We start from the raw sequence: 9,327 nt of genomic DNA, 5'->3' as shown, positions 1-9,327 counted from the left end.
GATACTAGTATACTAGAGTTAATTAGGGCTAGAAATGGTGCAGGTGCAGGTGGGACCAGGGGTATATCCATGCCCAAATCTATTTTTTTTAACACAAAACCATATTCGGATCCATACCCAAATGGATCCAAAATGTCATACCATGTTGAACTATTTTTAAAATGGTATAATCGGATCCAACCCGAATTACAAACCATAATAAGTTCTCAATCACCGTTTATGTTTGATAATAAGATAAGTGCAAAAGCAATTAAACCACATGAATTCTTATTTCTTAGCAATAGTCATAATTTTAAATGCTAGCTCAAATGTCTCGTTTATATTAACAAAATTAGTACAACTTTGATAGAGATCTTAACCGATTGGATTAAAACCATAGTATATTTAATTTTAAAATATATTGTAAGTACCTAATATTCATGTCCAATGAATATCAGACACATGCCCATCACCAAAGACAATTAGCTTGTACTAAACGAACTAGAGTCACCATCTCCAACACACTAGAATGAGCGACCTGAGCCATAGCTGATAAGATCGTTATGTTACACTCACTACAACAAACTGGTTTTTTAGCGACAAAAGTTTTAGCGACGCTGGAAAAACGTAGGTAATGATTCTCTTTGGCGACGTTTACAAGCGTCACAAGTAAACTTTTGTCACGGTGTTTAAAACCAATATTTTGTAGCGTTTTTAATGTCGCAAAAGTCATAATCAAATTATGTAAAATAATAAAATTGGGAGTTAGTTTTCGGGCGATGTAATGGCGTTGGCAAAATCTTTTTGATATAAAGCGACATTTAAAAACGTTGCCATTGGTGTGGTTTTTACACAACATCGTGAATCTTATGGCTTTTGGGACTAAAATTTCTTCGTTAAAACTTTCCCACCCACATTGCCAAAAAAAAAAATATATAGATCTTGCCGGCTTGGGTTTTTGTATGTCGCGCCATCCTTCTGTTTTGGCAGTAAAACGAAATAATTTGAAAGAAAGGGAAAAATAGTATACCTGGCCGCATAAAAACAAAACAGGAAAAATAAAATAAAATAAAAAACCTAAAAGCTAAGGAAACAAACCACCGTCTCTCCTCTATCACCGTCATCGTCTCTCCAAGAAAGAAAGCAACACTGTGACTCCAACGAAGTTTCTCAAAGCAACAGGAAAGCACGTCTCTTTCTCTCCTCTCTCACCTCGTGATTCTCTCCTTCTAGCTAGTCTAAGCTCACTTGTGATTTTCCCCCACCCTTAAATCTAGAATATTTTAGATTTAGAATTTCTAATAGTTTTGGTTTTAATTAATAGTTTTGTTTTTGATTAATTGGCTAGGGTTATATTTAATTGAATTCGGTTTCAACTGTTTGTTGAGATTTCGCTCCAGTGTTGAGATTTCTCTATGGATTTTGAAAGCTAGGGTTTTTAAAATGTCATTGCTGCCATTGGTTTCAGGTTCTCTTACACTCATATTGAATCTCATTTAAGTTGGTAGACTTACATGTTTTTCGACAAACCAGTTTCTTGTGAACTTTAAGTACACATTATCACGACTGATCTTGAGATGAAATGCTTTGGTGGAGACTGCAAAAGGCTTGCATGATTGGAATAGCTTTGAGGATTCAATACGGAAATGCAGGTATGAATTTTGGTACTTTTTCTTGCTTCGTAAGTGATTTCTTAGTTATTGATTTAATTTAATGGATGTGCTATGCTTTAATAAGCGATTATCTTCCTATGTCACGTTTTCTTGTCTACGGGTTTGTAATGAGGTATACTTAGTTACTTACTAGCTTAAATAAGCAAAACACCCATTAATCGACAATGATACTTACTTTTTGTACTTCTTCAAAATGTTTCAACTCAAATAAGAACAAATTTAATGGTTGAGACTTTTGGGAGATTTTGAAGAAAGCGGTATGTGGCGAAATCGGATGGAGAATAACAGGTCTTTAATATGGTTGCAAATAGAGTAAAATGTCTTTGAGCAAAGCGTGAATAGGAGTTTCGGACCGAGAGGAGAGGAAAGCGGTGAGGTCTTTTTCGATTTAATGCCTGGCGATATAGAGGTCTATCCTTTCTTTTCATGCATTATATATTTTACCCTAATCCTTAAAAGTTTAATCAAATTGGTTAGCATGTGTTATTATTAACTAGATGGTACAGTACCCTTTTTGTTTTGGTAAAGACATGGTACAGTACCTAACGACTGATGTCGACAGACAGAGAGCAAAATCTATTCAATCAATTTGAAGTACTAATGCTTGCAGTTCAAAGCTAATTTATCTGAACAGTCTAGATCTTGTTATGTTTGTTGGGGAATGATGCTAGCTGTTGATCAGCTCTCAAAGTTTAATCGGGTTGTTTGTCAGATGCAGGCTTCTCATATGAAAATCGAAACACCCATTTCCCCCTATTCTTTCTAGTCTTTGTGAGGATTAGAGTATATAGAGATTCCTAGATTTGGCCATACATTCTGGTTGATGGAATTTTAATTTAGCCTGTTTGCTTTGCCAATACCTCGTGACTTCACCTAATGCAAGGTTAATTGATGGTATTCCACTGACAAAGTTTGACACTATTGATGACAAGGTAGGATCTAGATGCAATCAGCGGCGTTTAATGATTAATGCTAATATGGATGTTCACTTTAATTTGACCTGGTAATATATGCAGGTTGGAGCCGCTCGTTCCATGGTTTACGTACCTGGGGCACCTGTGACGTTTGTTGGCTGTGGGCAGTCCCACATTCACCTGAAGAAGCTCAATGTCAAGACTCTCATAAGATAAATGGTTAGTCTATTTTTTTGTGGAGGGGGTTTTTAATTGAAGATGAGATTATGTAGTCTAATTCCAAAGGCAGTTAGTGGTGCATCAAGAGATGTAGTTTTGCTTAGGGTTGGAGCAAGGTCAGGTGATATTTGTATAGAACATATATGAGAATGGGAGGTGTGCTAAAACTGATTGTAAGTTTAATCATCCACCGTAGAATTATTTAATTCTTTGTGGATTGTTAGTCTGTAGATTTCTATATAATGTTCTAGAGGTAACATGCTTTATTACGTGTAGAAAAATGGAATTAGTATACACTAACATGCTTTATTACGTGTAGAGGTTAAATGCTCACCTTTGATTTACATTTCGGTTCTTTTGTTCTAGATTAACCTTGATTCAGCAAAAGGATACAAGTCTCGTGGCATAGCTCGATCGATACTTGCCCGATGGGAAAGAGGGCGCCAAGGATCTTCACTTAGCATCCGAATAGATTATGATGAGGAGATTGATGTCGTTCTTAAAAGGTATCACTAGACATGTACATATGTTGGAACCTTAAAAAAGTATACATATGTTGTGATCCATCATGCATTCTTTTTTGTGAAGTTATGAAGGCGTCTTATCTTTATCGAAGAGATCACTTTGATTTTCGAACTAGGTATCTTTGCTCACACTCTATTCTTAAATGATGCTTGATGGGGTTACTCAAATTGGGAATAGAAAAAGAAGCTTTTTGTTGTTTTACAGAATTTGGGGAGTAATATTAGAAATAATTTCCTTACTTTTGAATATTGTTGTTTATTGAATAAAAACTTTTTGAATAAAGTTCAATGTCATTCTCATTATCTAACTGCACTTAGTTTTGCCTTAGCAATAAGAATTAAATACTTGATTAAATAAGACTTAAATACTTGATTAAATGTCAATTAAATTATTCATTTTAGATATTAGAAATAGTTTTTTTGTCTTCTTCTAGTACTAACTTTGGGAGTTTGTTTGTCTTTCGAAATGAAATAGCCAGTTGATCCTGAGACTCAACAAGAGGCTGGGATGATTGCATTGTATCGTAAGACTCATTTCATTGACAAAAAAGGTTGGGTTTCTCCCGGCGAGAAAATAATTATGTAACGCTTTGACTGAAGAAGAGATTTTTGATAAAGTCTTGGGCGTAAGACCTAGTTATAAACGGGGTCTTGGACATGGCAAGGCACCCCCATCCCATAAACGTGTGGCTGGATATGAACACCCTGATATGGATCAGTTGAGAGCAAGGGCAGAGGAGGCAAAGTCTAAGCTAGAAGAGTTGCGAGGATGGAAGGAAGCGGCTCAAGAGACACAAGCAACACACCAGGCTCAAATTCAACAACAACAACGCCAATTGGACTATCTCATGGAGAAGCTTGGTGGTCCTCCTTCAATGTGGTATGATTTATGAATTTAACTATTTTTTGATATGTGTTGGTGTTCTTTGATTGGGATATAGTTGTTTGATCGGAATGAATAAGCCTCCATATCATGTTTTAAGTTGTATATAGTCCCTTGTCTGTAGACATAAACTTTGAGTAGACGACCTATTAGTTCATAGCTCCTCATTTGAATTCTTCCACCCCTCTTGTTTGTGGCTTTATTTATTTATGTTTAAATTAATTTCTTTAGATTTACTTTCTCTAGTATTGATTTGATTAGTTCTATTTAACTCTATTCTATAAGTATGTATCTTTGCGGTATATATAGGTCTATCTTACTTTTACTTTGTTATGTAATTTTGAGATTGATTTATTTAGCGTTGGCTGTGTTGGGGTGGGGTTTCTGTTGGTGATTGATTAGCATGATAGGTGGGTAATCCTTTTTTGTTATGAGGGAGGGAGGCGAGCTTTTCATTTTTTTCATATTGTTTGAGTCAGAACCTTTAGTTAGACTGATCTTGGGTAGGTTCCAAACCCGTGAATTCATCTCAATGCTACTTGGGGAGATAACTTGTCATCTTCAATAGAACTTGTCACCTTATCCATGTGTTTATGTGGAGTACACATAAACAGAGTCTTCTGGTGAATCTATTGATCGAAAGGGGTTTTTTTATCGAAGAAGCTCAGCCATATTCAGAGTCTTATTATGGTGAATCTATTACTTTAGAAGGGTCAACTGATTCCTTTAGTACTATGCCCTCTCGAGGTCAAATCCCTATCCGTTGAGTCTAGCTCGAATGAAGATGAGCGATGTATATGAACCTTGATGATCCCATTGAAGCTAGCTCTAGATCTGCTTGCTAGTATTCAAGCTAAAGTCCAATGACGGATCGAGGTTTTGGTATATGGATGCTTATTCATTCCAACCATTTTGCTTGATCCATTGAAGAAGCGAGTCTTTGGACTTGACTTGAAGTTGCCGACTTTTTGTAAAGAAAAAAAGTGTTTTCTTTTTGCTTGCTTTTGCTTTCGGGGTGATTTAGAGAACAGGAAGTTGAAGTGGAGAACTCACAAAAGCGACTCATAAAAAATGGCAACCATCAAAAGTCCAGGGCTCTTTCAGGAGCGGATTGTCTCTTCACTCGTTGTGGAGCGAGTTGCAGTCTACCTCCTGCTAGGTTTCTAGTAGTGACTCAGGGTGCTGGATGCCTCCCACTTCCAGCGAATACAGTTGATTAGATCTGATTCCGAAGAGAGTGCAATCCTTATTTTATAGGCAAGCGCGGAAGATGATGGCTAATGTGATGGAGATGGTGCTGAAGTTGAGTGAGACGACCTTGGATAAGATCAATAGCCACGGACCCGACCGAAAAGATAAGGATTTCCCGGGTCTTTGCTAAACAAGGTGCCATTTGATCTAACAAATCCTAGGCTCCGAAGCCGATCAAAATCAGGCTTGAGGCTAAAGCCAGCCTGAAAAGCTTGAACCCCGAGTCACCATTTTTAGCTGGGTCAGTGGCTTCTGGCTTATGTAGTGGTCGGCATTCCTACGTGCTCCTCCTTGCCGGCTAGTCGACTACAATTTTTGGGGTATCTCTTGTATTCCAAGACTGCCAAGCATCTTTATTTATATTTCTTTGGCAAATCTTCTGTGAGGCTGGCGAAAAAGAGAAGCGGAACGGTGTGTTTGGCTTAGCTGCGTTAGCCTGCCATTCCTCTTCTTCCTTTTCTCTTGGGTTGGTCAAGAGATCGGCATTTATTCGTGGGTTAGCGTATCTGTCTGTCCCTTGTCCGTGAGGTTGAGATGGCTGGCTGCTTTATCCAAATTTGGAAGTAGGTGATTCTAGACCGGCAAGTGATTTGCAGATATTTGGTCTGGTTCATTGCCTTTAAGCTGGAACTTGCCCTTTAGGCCTGCCCACTATCAACTCTTATTCTCTTATGGGAAAGAATCTCTTGCCTCACTGAATTCTTCCACCCCTGCTGCCGCCGCCGCCGCCGCTGCCGCTGCTGTTGCTAGACATTAGAATGAGAACTGAGAAACATTAGACATTCTTATTTGAAGTGGAAATGTGATTTTGGCTTATATATTCGTGGTCTTTAGAGTCTATGCTTTCCTTAGTGCCTTGCTAAGGAGGTATATAACTTCATACTGCAGACTCCTTTGGCCTTGTACCTTTGTGCCTACATATTAATGAAATTCTTGTTTTGTATATAGTTAAGTTCTTAGATTTATCTTAGTGAATACTAGCTAGTAGAGGTCTAATGGATAAATTATTTGGATACAATTTAAACTTGACATAATTGTTAATAGTTCACCGGATTTTAATTTTGACGTGATGAAACTATTATATTTTTTGTTTTAATTTTTTTTTTGTGGTCTAATAGATAATATCTTTGTATGCAGATAATCTTACGTCAAAATGGATCGGTTTGGTATTAGTTTTTGTGAAGAAATGGCGGTTTAGAATTGCAAGAAGCACTAGAGGAATCTAAATGTTATTTATTATAATTTTTTTTTGTGAAGATGGTTCATTCGCACATTCGCAAGCTACTTGAGGGATGTTTAGAAATGTTTTTGTTTAAGTTAATACTTTTCTTAAGATGAGTTCAGAAATAAAAATTATGAAAGGGAATGATGCAACTCTCTTTTGTTTATAATAGAGTGGATTAACTCACTTTTATTTATTGAAAATTTGTTGCTTAAGATAATTGATGTTCTGGTTGTGCGTTTATTTGTTGAATAGAGATAATTGTACAAATGGTGCACAATCGTTAACGATATTAGTGATCAAGATAGTCTTTTGCGACGCATGTAGTGTGAGAATATAATCACAACTAACTGATAGCTACGATCAAAACGTCACTTATAGTACTAATTTTTTTAATTTGTTTTATCTTTTTCGACGATAGAAACGTCACTAAAAACACACAAAATTCAAACATTTTAGATCTTTAGCGACGATAACAACGTTGCTTATATAACAAAAGTTTCAAATTACTAATATTTCTAGTGACGATAAAAACGTCGCTAATAAGATCTTTGTTTTTTTAATTTTTGGACTTATAGTGATGATTAAAATGTCGCTAATAACACTAAAAATTTCAAACATTTATCGACGTTAAAAACGTTGCTAATAATGCTTTATTACCGACGATTTTAAAAACGTCGCCAAAAGTTTATCTTTTGCGACATTATTACATTGAATGAGTTAGCGACGAAATTAGAGAAATAGCGACAGTAATAATCGTCAGTAAAGATCTACTATTTGGCGACGTTAAAATATCGTGGCTATATATTATTGCCGACTATAGCATTAGCGACGCTGCCCTGACACTCCAAAAAACGTCGCCAAATAGTATTAGCGACGTTTCTACGATTTTCAACGACATTTTTTTTTGTCGCCAAAGACCCTATTTCTTGTAGACTTAGTTCGTGGTCAGAGACAAGTCGCTTTCAGTTACACATGAGCACTAAATATCATCAATGAATTGAGCACCAAACATGGATCTCATTCAGTCGACAATTAATGGAGCAGCAAAGATTGAAAGATATAAAGACAAGGTGGTGACCAAACAGAGGGGGGAAGAGCTTCATGCTCACATTCTCTCCATCTCCAATTCAATCACTCAACATGAACTACGTCCGACTTGATTCCAATTCACCAGAGAACTGGATACATAGGCAGTTCGAACATTCAAACTCATTCATAACATCATCTTCCCCAATCATCTAGATTCGTAAGATCGTGACCAAAACGCACATTTACATATACTAAACAAAACTTCACAATTTGGGTTCTGATCTAGGAGGATCCGAACTTATTAGAATAAAACCATATTCGAACTCGAATTTAAAATGGATAATTCATATCTGAACCATTTCCTAATTCAAACTCATTATTAGGTCCAAACCCGTGAGATGGGTTCGGATTCGGGTTAAAACCCGCACCATTTCCAGCCCTAGTGTTAATGGTGGTGTCTGAATGGCTGATATACACTCAAAATGGTTTCACCACCTATTGCATCTTCGAGTGTGGTTTCTCTTTTGTCACCACTAATTATCTAGGAGATCGTAGTGCAGGTATTGGAACTAGTGTTAGGTTGTTCCACCCAATTGTCGATTGTCGGTACATGTGGTGCTCCAGCTCTCCAAACTTCGGATACCTTCTCCAACCCCACATCCTAGCAACTCCAGGATTCGCTCATGGAACTCTCTGTTTACTTTGAGCAAGAACTCAAAGCTCCACCCAAACCCGAAAAAGGTGTTCCCTTCTTTTACTAATGGTGTTGCTAATGTTCCGAAAGAGATTGTAGAGGAAAGGGTTTCGATATGGCAGAATTATTTGGTCAGGTTCTTTGTTGAAAAACGCCACTCCTATTCATTTGTGAAGAATGTTGTGACTAAACAGTGGAAATTGACGAGCCGTTTTGAGATACTTGTTAGTCGATACCTCTTCTACGTACTTCAAATTTGTGAACGATGAGGATAGACATATGGTTATTGAACATGGCCCTCTCTTGCTGGCAAGAATTTTATGGTTCGTCCATGGTCTGTATCCATAGATTTGCATAGAAGTAAGACTAAGTGTGTGTTTGTTAAATTTTAACTCATGGAAAGGAAAGGAAATAAAATGGGTGGTCCACTATGGAATGGAATGGAATGGAATGGAAAGGAAATAATTTTAAATGGTATGTGTTTGGTAAACTGGGGAAAGGAAAGTAAAAACTAGGGAAAGGAATAATCATGTTTGTTTGCAAAAGCTATGGAAATGAATAATTGTATTGTTGAGTGGAGTGTATTAGTAGTAAGTTTCTATTTATCTATTTCCTTTCCTTTCCTTTCCACAAAAATTTCAGAGGTTAGCTAAAGACACAAAACATTTTCCATTTGTTTCCATATGGAAAAGCCCATTTCCTTTCCATGGGTAAACAAACGCCTTAAAAACTATGGAAAAGGTGGACCACTCTTATTTTCCTTTCCTTTCCATAGTATTTCCTTTCCTTTCCATCATAACAAACACACCCTAAAGGTCTAACGCCATTCCTTTATGTATTAAATTAAAGTTGATCTGCCGAAACAACTATGGACCAAAAATGGTATGGAATTTGTCTCCAGTTTGCTCGGAGAGCCTACCATAGGCATTTTGATGC

At 36.9% G+C, this 9,327-nt stretch overlaps 1 long non-coding RNA gene across 1 annotated transcript; it reads left to right on the top strand.

Annotated features, from left to right (window-relative positions):
• Positions 1–2,449: 2,449 nt before the first annotated feature.
• On the top strand, positions 2,450–3,198 carry LOC147496761 (uncharacterized). Its single transcript, XR_015194691.1, has 3 exons — positions 2,450–2,584; positions 2,669–2,785; positions 3,152–3,198. It is a non-coding gene; the product is annotated as an uncharacterized LOC147496761 (long non-coding RNA).
• The last annotated feature ends 6,129 nt before the right edge of the window (positions 3,199–9,327 follow it).

This window comes from Coptis chinensis, chromosome 5 (assembly GCF_015680905.1).
Source record: "Coptis chinensis isolate HL-2020 chromosome 5, ASM1568090v1, whole genome shotgun sequence".
NCBI lineage: Eukaryota > Viridiplantae > Streptophyta > Magnoliopsida > Ranunculales > Ranunculaceae > Coptis > Coptis chinensis.
The sequence above is the reverse complement of the archived record's forward strand: the minus strand, read 5'-3'. Positions and strand labels throughout refer to the sequence as shown.